Genomic DNA, 13,042 nt, shown 5'->3' with positions numbered 1-13,042 from the left:
CTGATGTTCAGCTTTAACCTGTTGACATATCAAACATCTTGATACAAACTCAGAGATATCACGTTTCATACCCGGCCACCAATACATCTTTTTCAAATCATTATACATTTTATTACTCCCCGGATGTACAGACATAGTACCGCTATGGGCCTCGTGTAAAATCTTCTGTACAAGTTCTGAATTCTTCGGTACACATACTCTGCCTCTGAATAATAAACAACCATCAGTCTCAGTCTGAAATTCTGAATCATTACCTGACTCACATTGTACCCGTTTAGCTTGTAACTTCTCATCATTTTTCTGAGCCTCACATATTTGTTGACGAAACATCGATTTAGCCTTCGTTTCAGCTATGATTGAACCATCATCAGTCAGTGACAACCGGGCATTCATAGCTCGTAAAGCAAATAGAGATTTTCGGCTCAAAGCATCAGCTACCACGTTAGCCTTACCCGGATGGTAATCAATAACCAAATCATAATCCTTTATCAATTCAAGCCACCTGCGTTGTCTCAAATTCAAATCTTTCTGTGTCATCAAATATTTCAAGCTTTTGTGATCAGTATAAATATGACACTTTTCACCATACAAATAATGCCGCCATATTTTCAATGCAAATACAATAGCAGCTAACTCGAGATCATGTACCGGGTAGTTTCTTTCATGTGGCTTAAGTTGTCTTGAAGCATAGGCTATTACTTTATCTTCTTGCATCAAGACACAACCCAAACCATTTAATGATGCATCACTATAAATAATAAATTCCTTACCCGATTCAGGCTGTACCAACACAGGTGCTTTCGTCAACAACTCCTTCAATCGGTCGAAACTTTGCTGGCATTTATCTGTCCATTCAAATTTAACATCTTTCTGTAATAAACGAGTCATTGGAGAAGCTATCATAGAAAACCCTTGTACAAATCTCCGATAATATCCAGCTAATCCCAAGAAACTTCTAACTTCAGATACATTTTTCGGTGGACTCCAATTGACAATAGCTGAGATTTTACTTGGATCTACCCTGATGCCTTCTGCAGATACAATATGTCCGAGAAAACCCACCTCTTGAAGCCAAAATTCACATTTACTGAATTTAGCATAAAGCTTCTTTTCGCGCAGAATTTGCAACACTATTCTCAAATGTTCTGCATGCTCAATTTCATCCCGAGAATAAACTAAAATGTCATCAATAAAAACTACTACAAACCTATCTAGATACGGTCTGAATATCCGGTTCATCAAATCCATGAATACTGCAGGTGCATTAGTCAACCCAAACGGCATAACCAAAAACTCATAATGCCCATACCTGGTTCTGAAAGCTGTCTTTGGCACATCTGGCTCTTTTACCCGTAACTGATAATAACCTGATCGGAGATCAATCTTTGAAAATACTGTAATAGCCCGATTTTAGGCCTAGTCGGAACAGTGGTTTCGGGACCACAAATCCGACGAGAAAAAAAAATATATAATGGCCTGAATTTTCAGAGGTGTCGGAACGGTGATTCGAGATCACTAAATTCAAAAAAAATGGGTAGAAAATATTATTAATTTAGTAAGTATAAGTTAAATGTGAAGTTAGGAAAATTTTTGAAATAGTGAATAGTGCACTAGAAATAAATATTAAAATAATTAGAATCGAAATGAGGTATCAATACCTTGGGGATTTTAAACCGAGCCATAAACATTTTTATAAATATTTATGGAGTGTTAAAAAGTTAGTATTAAAGTTTCGTTAAGAAATTTTAAAGTTCCGATAATTAATTGAACAAAAATGACTAAATTGTAACAAATGCAAAATTCTGGGAAATGATTAAATAGCTTAAATGATAAAAGGAAGAGGGCTTAAAAGGAAAATAGGCCCAAGGTCTATTTGGGCTGGACGGCAAAGGCATGAAATCAGCAAGAAAGTAAGGAGAATTAAGGGCAAAATTGGAATATTGCAAAATTTGCTTAATAAAGTTAGGACCCAAGTGGAATTATCTAGATTTCTCTTCATTTTCTGAATTCTCATCAGCTAAAAACACCATGGAAGGGCTTCTTCAAGCTGGTTCTTCATATTTTTATTACAAGTAAGTTCAATTCTTGACTATTTCTTGAAATTTTGTACTTTTATGACTTTTACAACTAGGCCCACTTGTTAAATTCATTAGTTTTTGATTTTATGAAAGAATTTGAAAGTTTATATGAATATGTGCTGGAATTATATGATGATTTAGCATGAAATTAGAGTTTTAAATTGTTCATATGCTAATTTTATTGAAAGAATTGAATAGAAAGTGAATGTTTGGGACCTAATAGTAAAAGAGTTTGAAGATAGAGTTATATGTGGAAATTCTGAATTTCAATAGTTGTGTAACAACTTATAATGTCTAGTAAAGTATTAATTGAGAAAATTAGATTAATTGAGGGTTAATTGAGAAATGACCGAATTGTATAAACTGTGAAATTTGGGGCAAAATGGAAATCAACATTTTGCATTAAAGCAGTTTTGGACAGTAGCAGTAGTATAACTTTGAAAAATCACAAAAATTGTATAGATTTAATTAGAGGATGAATAAAATATGAAATTAAAGCTTATTGAGTCTAGTTTCTTATAAAAGAAATGGTGTGAGCAATGGAATTGTAAATCATAAGATATAATAGATTTTGTGAGACAAGGTCAGAATGAATTCGGGTTCCCCTGTTCTGACTTTGGAAAATCATTAAAAATTGTAGAAAAATGATTATGAGTTATAATTTATATGGTTAGAATCCTTAATGAGTCTATTTTTAGAAGAAACAAATATAAATATCATCCAAATTCTTTACGATGAGATAATTAATTTTTAGTGAAGAGTGGTCGGAACTGTCAGACAGCAAAACAGGGGAAACTTTAAAGAATAAACTGTACTATTTGGCTGAATCAAAAATTCTTAAAATTTTATGGTAAGAAGGTATGTGAGTCTAGTTTCAGGGAAAATTAACAAATCTTAATTTGGAGCTCTGTAGCTCTGGATAAAAATAATTTAGTGACTCTGACTCGGATAAACAGTTTTGAATATACATGTGAGTGAATAGTGAAATTATAGCTAATGTTGTTTAAGTGTGTTATACACATTAAGGATGTGGAATGGAGAGGAGGAGGAGGAAATTTGGGAAGTATATGAATGATTTGTGTACAATTGGTCATATGCTTGATTATAATTGATAAACGATGAAATAGAAATAATGCTTATATTTGTGCATTATTGATTATGGTTTAAGCTCATGTGTGAAAATAAAGTTTCATAGTATGTGTGTATCGTATATTCGGTATATGATTTGGCATGAAATAATTTCATGAATGGTTTATCATGTGGTTAGTTCCAAAAAGAGTTATGTTTAAATATACTAGCTTGTGACTATGGTTGAATGATATGTTTATATCTTGTGTGATGTGCATAGGAAACAAGGGTGGTAAGATAATGAAATAGTAAGTTCATATGGCTGAAATTTAATGATTAAATGTTAATTTCATGAATTATACAATGTATGATGAAATGTATTTATTGTTGAAATGAGAATAAAATAAAAATGTGAAAATCGAATAAATGATCAAATTAAGTGGAACACCGGATTTGAGTACTTCTGATCAAGTGATAAAGTGATAAGTGGTAGCTTCAGCTACACTTATCTGATCAAGTGGCAAAGTGATAAGTGGTAGCCTAGCTACACTTATCTGATCAAGTGACAAGTGGAAAGTGATAAGTGATAGCTTCGGCTATACTTATCTGATCAAGAGACAAAGTGATAAGTGATAGTTTCGGCTACACTTATCTAATCAAGTGACAAGTGAAAAGTGATAAGTGATAGCTTTAGCTACACTTATCTGATCAAGAGACAAAGTGATAAGTGGCTACACTTATCTGATCAAGAGACAAAGTGATAAGTGGCTACACTTATCTAATCAGGGACAAGTGATAAGTGATCATACGTAAGACCATAGTTATACTATGGCAAAGTGAAAGTGAAGTACTCAATTTTCCGTAACCGTTCCCTAATTTGATTAAGGATGGTAAGTGACAAATGGGCCCAAAAGAATTAAAGTAAATGGATAAGTGGTAGTGTATTTATATCAGGACGATGTTGTTATTCAAGCTAAAGTGATATTTTCATTGCAAAATTGAGAATTTCATAAATGTGTTATTGAATGATATAATCAATAAACATTGAGTTAAATGGTAAATACGTATTAGTGTTGAACTTGATGTCATTGAATTGTACGTGAATTAAATGGAAATTGCTAGTGATATGATTTAAATTGTGAGCATGAGAAATTGCAAATTGAATGAAATGGAAATGAAGCATTGAATTGCATGAGTATGTATCGGGTCTCATAGGCCCTAATTATTATGATTATAAAATTTCGAGGATATATTGTGAAAAGTTATAGAAGCATGTTAATTATTTTGAAAGTTTTAATTTAGATGAAATTTTATAACTCGGTTAAATACGCTTACAAGTGTATGTGTTTTGGTGATACCTCGTACCCTATTCCGGTGTTGGATACGGGTAAGGGGTGTTACAAATACTGTGGCACCTTTCAGTTGATCAAACAAGTCATCAATTCGAGGCAACGGGTACTTATTCTTTATAGTTACCTTATTGAGCTGCCGATAGTCGATACACAATCTCAAAGACCCGTCTTTCTTTTTCACAAACAGAACTGGAGTACCCCAAGGTGAATGACTCGGATGAACAAAACCTCTGTCAACAAGTTCCTGTAACTGTACCTTTAACTCTTTTAACTCTATCGGAGCCATACGATATGGAGCTATGGAAATTGGGGCAGTTCCCGGAATCAAATCTATAGAAAATTCCACTTCTCTTTCTGGTGGCAACCCTGGTAATTCCTCTGAAAACACATCAGAAAATTCACATACAACTGGCACTGCCTGTATCTTTGACTCAGATACTTTAGTATCCAACACATACGCCAAATAAACATCATACCCTTTTCTAACACACCTCTGAGCTGTCATAACTGAAATTATATCGGATAATCCTCCATCGATTAGATTTAGCCCAAAGTAATTCTCCATTCTGGCATTTCAACACAACATATTTTTGTCTACAGTTTACTACTGCATCATGCTGAGTTAACCAATCCATGCCCAATATCACATCAAACTCATCAAAAGGCAATAACATCAAGTCAACCGGGAAACAAATACCTTTTACCATCAGTGGACAATTTTTACAAACTTTATCCACTATCACAAACTGGCCCAGGGGGTTCGAGACTTTAACCATAAATTCAGTAGGTTCAACAGACAAATTTTTAACAAATGCTAATTTTGTGCATATATATGAATGTGTAGAGCCAGGATCAATTAATGCAATAACAGTAGTATCATAGAGAGAAAATGTACCCGCAATTACATCAGGAGAGGATGCCTCTTCACGAGCTCGAATAGCATATGATCTTGCAGGTGCTCTAACATCTGATCTAACCGCTGAATCTCTGGATGCACCCCTATTACTCGCCCCCACTCCTGGGTTTCTCTGCGGTCTACCTCTGGTAGGAGCATTACCTGATCTCGCACTCGTTATTTCTTCTCTTTTAGTTGTTTCAGGATAATCTCGAATAAAGTGATCGGATGCTCCACATCTAAAACAAACATTTTCACCTGCTCTACACTCTCCGGGGTGGCGTCTCCCACATTGAGAACATTCAAGCCTAGGAGGTCGAGTACTGCCTGTACTTGCAACTGTAGTGGTTTGAGCTCTAAAACCCTCGAATCTCCTACTTCTGCTTCGGCCAGAATATATATGTGGAAAATGTGATCCGCTAGAGAGCTCCCTAGGCCTCTTAGATGTAGAGTGAAATGATTTACTTATTTGCCTCTTCTTTGTATCCTGCGCTCCGACTTGACTTTGCTCTTCTCTTTTCTTTTAACAAGTCTTCTACTTTACAAGCTCTTTCTACGAACAACAAACTCTCGATTTCCAATACACCCTTGATAGTCGGATGTCATCATTAAGCCCATCTTCAAATCTCTTGCACATGTTGGCTTGGTGGATACAAATTCGAGCATACTTACTAAGTCGACAAATTCGCGTTCATATTCATCACGGACATCTTACCTTGTTTTAGCTCAAGAAACTCCTTCCTTTTCGATCTATAAATCTGGTGATGTACTTCTTTGAAACTCCTCTGAAAGAAATCCCAAGTAACCCTCTCACTCGGTACTATAGACACGAGTCTTCCACCAATGATAAGCGGAATCTCGAGAAGTGAGACCACACACTTCATACATTCTTCCGGTGTACAAGATAATTCTTCAAAACCACGATGGTATTCTCAAGCGAGTCGCTTTTACGCATCATCATCTTTGGTAGCCCGAAATTCTTCAGCCCCTTGCTTCCTAATCTTATCAACAGGTGGTCTCTCCCTGATAATTATACCTGCAGCTGGGGAAGCTATATGGGGAACCTGTGAATCTTGAGGGGGTGGAGGTCTTATAGCTGGATTCGTACGAACGAACTCGGCAAACCAATCAGTCATGGCTTGGAAGAAGGCTTCTCTAGCTCCTCCTCCCTGTCTATCTGATGCAGGTCTTTCACTAACATTAACATCTGATGGCACCGTCCCTTCTGCGGGAATAGGCGCATTACTCTCTACTTCATCTGTACTAGCTCGTTCAGGATCCATAACTATAAAAGAAAACATTTTAAAATCGTCAGGAGTCGTCACACTATCAAAATATATAAGTATGGCATGTATAGGTAGACTCTTATTCATACTGCATATTTCCGAGAATCGACTAAACCTGCTCTGATACCAACAAAATGTAACACCCTTACCGAGACCGTTTCGAGTCGAGCACGAGGCATTACTTAGCTTATCTTACCAATTGAGACATAAAAACTAGGTTTGAAAATTTATTTCACTATTTACAGCAAATCTGTCCAATCGCGCAGCAGTTACTAAATTAATTATAACTTGAGCTACAGAACTCGAAATTTAATTCCGTAAATTTTCTCTGAAACTAGACTCATATATCTACTCACCATAAAATTTTTAGAATTTTTGGTTCAGCCAATTAGTACAGTTTATTAGTTAAAGTCTCCCCTATTTCACCACCTGACTGCCCTGACCTCTAGTCACTAAAAATAAGTTTTCTCACTGTAGGATTTTCATATGAAGTTCTTACTTGTTTCTACAGAAAATAGACTCAATGAGAAATCTATACATATAAACTATAACTCATAACCATTTTTTACAATTTTAATGATTTTCTAAACTCAAAACAGGGGACACCAAAAACTGTTCTGACCCTGTCTCACGAAAATTCACATATCTTAAAATATAAAATTCCTTTAGCTACACCGTTATTTTTCCATGAAAATATCTCAACAAGCTTTAATTCCATATATTATTCACCCTCTAATTCATTTTATACTATCTTGGGTGATTTTTCAAAGTCACGTCACTGTTGCTGCCTGAATTCTGTTTCTTTGCAAAATTTCATCCTTTCATGATTTCCATACATAATTTATCACCTAGACTCTTATAACAACAAATACCTTCATACTTAACCATTTTAATAACCATACATTATCAAATACTTACACACCATTCTTTAGCAAAATCATAATCACAAACATTCAAAATAACTAAATCCCTATACATGCCATAACTCAAACGTGTTTCGATATAAAATACCGAGCAGTTGTGGTTGATAGTGTGGACGATCTCCGACTTCTTTAGGATCCTTGAAGTAGCTTTGCAATACTATAAGAGAAAGAGAAATAAAAGAAGTAAGCATAAAGCTTAGTAAGTTTACTAGCAAATAAATAACAATATTTAACTTAAATAATTAAACTTAAATGTCTATATCTCTAGTTTACTCTTTAGTTAATCTCATACTAGTTCTCTTGCTTGTTTACTTAGAATACTTGTATACATAACTTACTCAACTCTTGCTGCATCGTTGAACATCAATTGATAGTATAATAAGTTCTTAACTCTTATAACTTACGAGCTTGCCATTTATGCTTTAAACTGAACTTTCATGAACATAATTCGTTTACAAGCCCGTTGAGCTACATTGGAATAATAAGGATACTCGGGTCTCTTGATAATAACATGCCAAAGCCATGTCCAGACATGGTCTTACATGGGATGTTCTCATGTTGGTGCCCATGCCATGTCCTGGACATGGTCTTATAGGGACATCTCATCTCGATTATAACGCCATGTCCCGACATGGTCTTACATGGGACCTCTCGTCTCGGTGCCCATGCCATGTCCCAGACATGGTCTTACAGGGGACCTCTCATGATCTTAAGGATGCCAATGCCATGTCCCAGACATGGTCTTACATGGGATCTCTTTACCCAAATGTCATGACATTCGTATCCAGTACCATCCTTATGTATCAACGAGACTTTTAAATTTTAATTCTCTATCATTTCATGCTTGGATCATCATCAAATAAATTCATAAAATAAATTCATAAATGCTGGAAATTAACAGAATTAATAATAAATATTGAAATATTGCATTTATTTACCGTAAACTTACCTCGGTATCAAATATAGTCCAATTCAACAACTTAGTCTTCAACTTTATTCTTCCCTTTGTCTAACCTCGAGTTTCGTTCTTCTTGATTATGGAGCTTGGAAGCTTGAAAACCCTAACTATGGCTTCCCCCCTTGCTGATTTCGCCCTAATGAAGAAGATGATGATTTTTGCCATCTTTTTCCCTTTTAATTCATTTTAATTACTAGATTACCAAATTGCCCCTAACTTAAAAATTTTCTATTTCACTTATCTCATGTCCATTTTTGTCTACCAAGTTACCAATGGTATAATTACCATATAAGGACCTCCAATTTAAAGTTTCATAACAATTGGACACCTCTAACATGTAGAACTCAACTTTTGCACTTTTTACAATTTAGTCCTTTTGACTAAATTGAGTGCCCAAACGTCGAAATTTTCGAACGAGGTTTTGACAAAATCATTCCGTGAAATCATAGACATAAAAATATAAGAAAAATAAATTTTTCCTCATCGGATTTGTGGTCCCGAAACCACTGTTCCGATAACCTTGAATTTAGGCCATTACATAAGATGTTTGATGGAGTTGTCAAAACACTTAGTGACGTACGACATGTTCCAGAATTGAAGAGAAATTTAATTTCATTGAGTACTCTTGATTCAAAAGGGTATAAATACACAGTTGAAAGTGGGGTTTTAAAGATTTCTAAAGGTTCCCTCGTTTTGATGAAAGGACAGAGAAAGACTGCCAAGTTATATATTTTGCAGGGTTCTACTGTTACTAGTGATGCAGCTGTCTCATCCTCTTCCTTGTCATATGATGATATTATTAAACTTTAGCATATGCGCCTAGGGCATATGAGTGAGAATGACATGAAAAAATTGAGCAAAAGATGACTTCTTGATGGGCAAGAAATTTGCAAACTGATGTTCTGTGAGCACTATGTTTTTGGCAAGCAAAATAGAGTTCGATTCACAGAGAAATCCATAACACGAAGGGAACATTAGAGTATATTCATTTTGACCTGTGGGGGCCATCCAGAGTATCTTCGAGAGGTGGAGCTAATTATATGCTAACTTTTATTGATGATTTTTCCAGAAAAGTGTAGGTGTTCTTCCTGAAGCAGAAAAGCGATGTGTTTTCCACATTTAAGTCTTGGAAAACTATGATTGAAAAACAGAAGGGAAAACAAATAAAATACCTCCGCATAAACTGTGCAAGTCAGAAGGGATCGTGAGACACTTGATAGTTCGTCTTACTCTTCAACAAAACGGCGTTGCAGAACGAATGAACAGAACGATCATGGAGAAGGTTCGATGTATGTTGTCAAATACCAACTTACCAAAGTTATTTTAGGCCGAAGCAGCCTCTACTGCATATTTTTTGATCAACCGATCTCCATCCGTTGCCATTGAGAAAAAAACTCCACAATAGGTATGGTCTGGTAATCCTGCTGACTATTCTATTTTAAAGATTTTTGGGTGTCTTGGGTATGCTTATGTTGATAATGGAAAATTAGAACCGAGATCCATTAAATGTGTTTTTCTTGGTTATAAAGCTGGTGTAAAAGGGTATAAGTTATGGTGTCCTGAAAATAGAAAAATTGTGATTAGCAGATATGTTGTTTTTTTATGAAACTACTATGCTACCTAACTTATCTTTTAAAGACTCTTCTAATAAAAAAATCAAAAGCAGGTGGAACATCAGATTAATCCAGAATCTATAACAGAGTCAACTCCTCAAGCCAGTACAAAAATTCAAAATAAAGTTACTTCTTCACCACAATACTCTATCGCCAAAAATAGAACTAGAAGAGAAATTAAACCTCTAAAGAAGTATGCCGAAGCTGATCTAGTTGCTTATGCTTTAAATGTGGCTAAAGATATAAATGCAAACCAAGAGCCATCTAATTATTCTGATGCGATTAGCTGTGAAAACTCAAAAAAATGGATGTTTGCTATGCAATAGGAGATGAAATCACTCCACAAAAACAAAACATAGGATCTTGTGAAACTTCCTAAAGGTAAAAAGGTTGTTCGTTGTAAATGAGTGTTTAAAAAGAAAGAGGAGACTCTAGGAGTTGAAGAACTCAGATATAAAGCAAGGCCTGTTGTAAAGGGTTACAGTCAAATTACAAGAGTGGGCTTCACAGATATGTTCTCCCAAGTTGTGAAGCATAGTTCGATTTGAACTTTGCTAGGTATTGTGGCCATGCATGATTTGGAGCTTTAGTAGTTAGATGTAAAAACTGCATTTTTGCATGGAAAACTTGAGAATGATATTTACATGCAACAACCAGAGGGTTTTATAGTCTCAGAAAAAGAGGACTATGTTTGCTTGCTGAAAAAGTCTCTTTACAGTTTGAAACAGTCACCAAGACAGTGGTACAAGAGGTTTGATTCCTTTATGACTTCTCATGATTTTAAAAGAAGTAGCTTTGACAGTTGTGTTTACTTTAATAAAAATAGTGATGGTTCTTTTGTGTATCTACTCCTTTATGTTGATGACATGTTGATAGCAGCGAAAGATAAAAGAGAGATAAGAAAGGTCAAAGCTCAACTAAGTGAAGAATTTGAGATGAAATATTTGGGACCAACAAAGAAGATACTTGGTATGGAGATTCTCAGAGATAAAAAAGCAAGTAAATTGTACCTAAGTCAGAAGGTATACATTAAGAAAGTTCTTTGCAGATTCAATATGCAGAATGCTAAGCCTGTTAGTACTCCTTTAGCAGCCCATTTCAGACTTTCATCGGCTTTGTCTCCACAATTAGATGATGAGATTGAGTACATGTCACATGTTCCATACTCTAGTACAGTGGGATCTCTCATGTATGCTATGGTTTGTTCACGTCCAGATTTATCATATGCAGTCAGTACAGTTAGCAGATACATGGTGAATCCTTGTAAAGAACATTGGAAAACATTTCAGTGGATTTTAATATACTTACGAGGTAATACTGATGTTTGCTTACAGTTTGGAAGAATTAAAGATGGAGTCATTGGGTATGTTGATGCTGATTTTGTTAGAGACCTTGATAGAAGAAGATCTCTCACAGGTTATGTCTTTACAATCGGAGGTTGTGCAATCAGTTGAAAAGCCACTTTGCAAACTACAGTTGCTTTGACTACCACTGAAGCCGAGTACATGGCTATTACTGAAGCTTGTAAAAAAATTATTTGGTTGAAGGGACTCTTTAGTGAACTCAATGAAGACCTTCAAATCAATACAGTATTTTGTGACAGTCAGAGTGCCATATTTCTTACAAAAGATCAAATGTTTCATGAGAGAACAAAACACATTGATGTTCGATATCATTTTGTTCGTGATATTATTGCTCGTAGTGATATTGTTGTGAGCAAAATTAGTACTCATGAAAATCCTACAGGTATGATGACTAAGTCACTTCCTATAACCAAGTTTGAGCATTACTTAGACTTGGTTGGTGTTCATTGTTGAAGTTAAACCCTTAAGGGGTTTTATGGAAGAGGTGGAGAACTTGTTCGTTGAGAGTTCGCGATGAAGAACTTGTTCATTAAGAATTCGTGTCAAGGTGGAGATTGTTAGAATTAAGTGACCCAAATCCTTATTTAAAATAAAATATAGTGGTAAAATAAAATAAAAGTAAAATCCCTATAGAACTACACTTCTTTTATTTTATTTTAGAATAAGGTTTTTAAAACTTTATTAAACTTCATCTATTTTATATTTATTAGAATAAGGTGTTTCAATCTTACTACAGTCCTATTAGAATATGGTTTTATAAGCCTATAAATAGACATAGTCTACTCCTCTTGTAATAATTTGAATTCGACATAGTAAATTTTCTTCTCCTCTGCCCGTGGTTTTTTCCCGAAAGGGTTTTCATATAAAAATCTGTGTGCTTTTTATTTTTATTTCTCATTTCTTTGCGATATATTATCATTACCGAAGTTCTATTTTTTAATTCCAAATAATGGCTCTTATTATAAAAATACAATCATTCTAAATAGAATTTTTTAAAAAAATAACAATTGATTTGAACATAATTATTCTTAAAACACAATTATTATAAACAATAGTCCTTTCGAGCATTAATTATTCTCAAGAGGAAGTATTCTCAAATGATTATTATTTCTAAATTAGAATCCTAATTTGAACTTAAACAATTGTAAGTTATGAAATTATTCTTTTGAAACAGAAAAATAAGTGAAATTATGTTGTTACTTGTTCCGAGCTAATTTTGTTATTAAAACATTAGAAATATAATTTTCTAAAACATAATTTTTAAAAAATAAAATATTAGTTTACATTTTTTTTTTTCTAAATGTATTTGTATAGCAACACCAGCTATGGCAGAAATTTTAGCCGTCAAAGAAGCACTATTTGTCTATCTGACTTTAACGTGAAGAGTTCTCACAAATTTATTGATGGAGAGTGACAGTCAAATAGTGCCAAACTCGATTAAAAACCCAAGCAGTGCCCCTTGGTAGTTGAAAGACTCCGTACACAGCATCCAATCCTTTTCACTG

Source organism: Gossypium raimondii, chromosome 5 (genome assembly GCF_025698545.1).
Source record: "Gossypium raimondii isolate GPD5lz chromosome 5, ASM2569854v1, whole genome shotgun sequence".
In the NCBI taxonomy this organism is placed as follows: Eukaryota; Viridiplantae; Streptophyta; class Magnoliopsida; order Malvales; family Malvaceae; genus Gossypium; species Gossypium raimondii.
Note: the sequence above shows the minus strand (reverse complement) of the source record.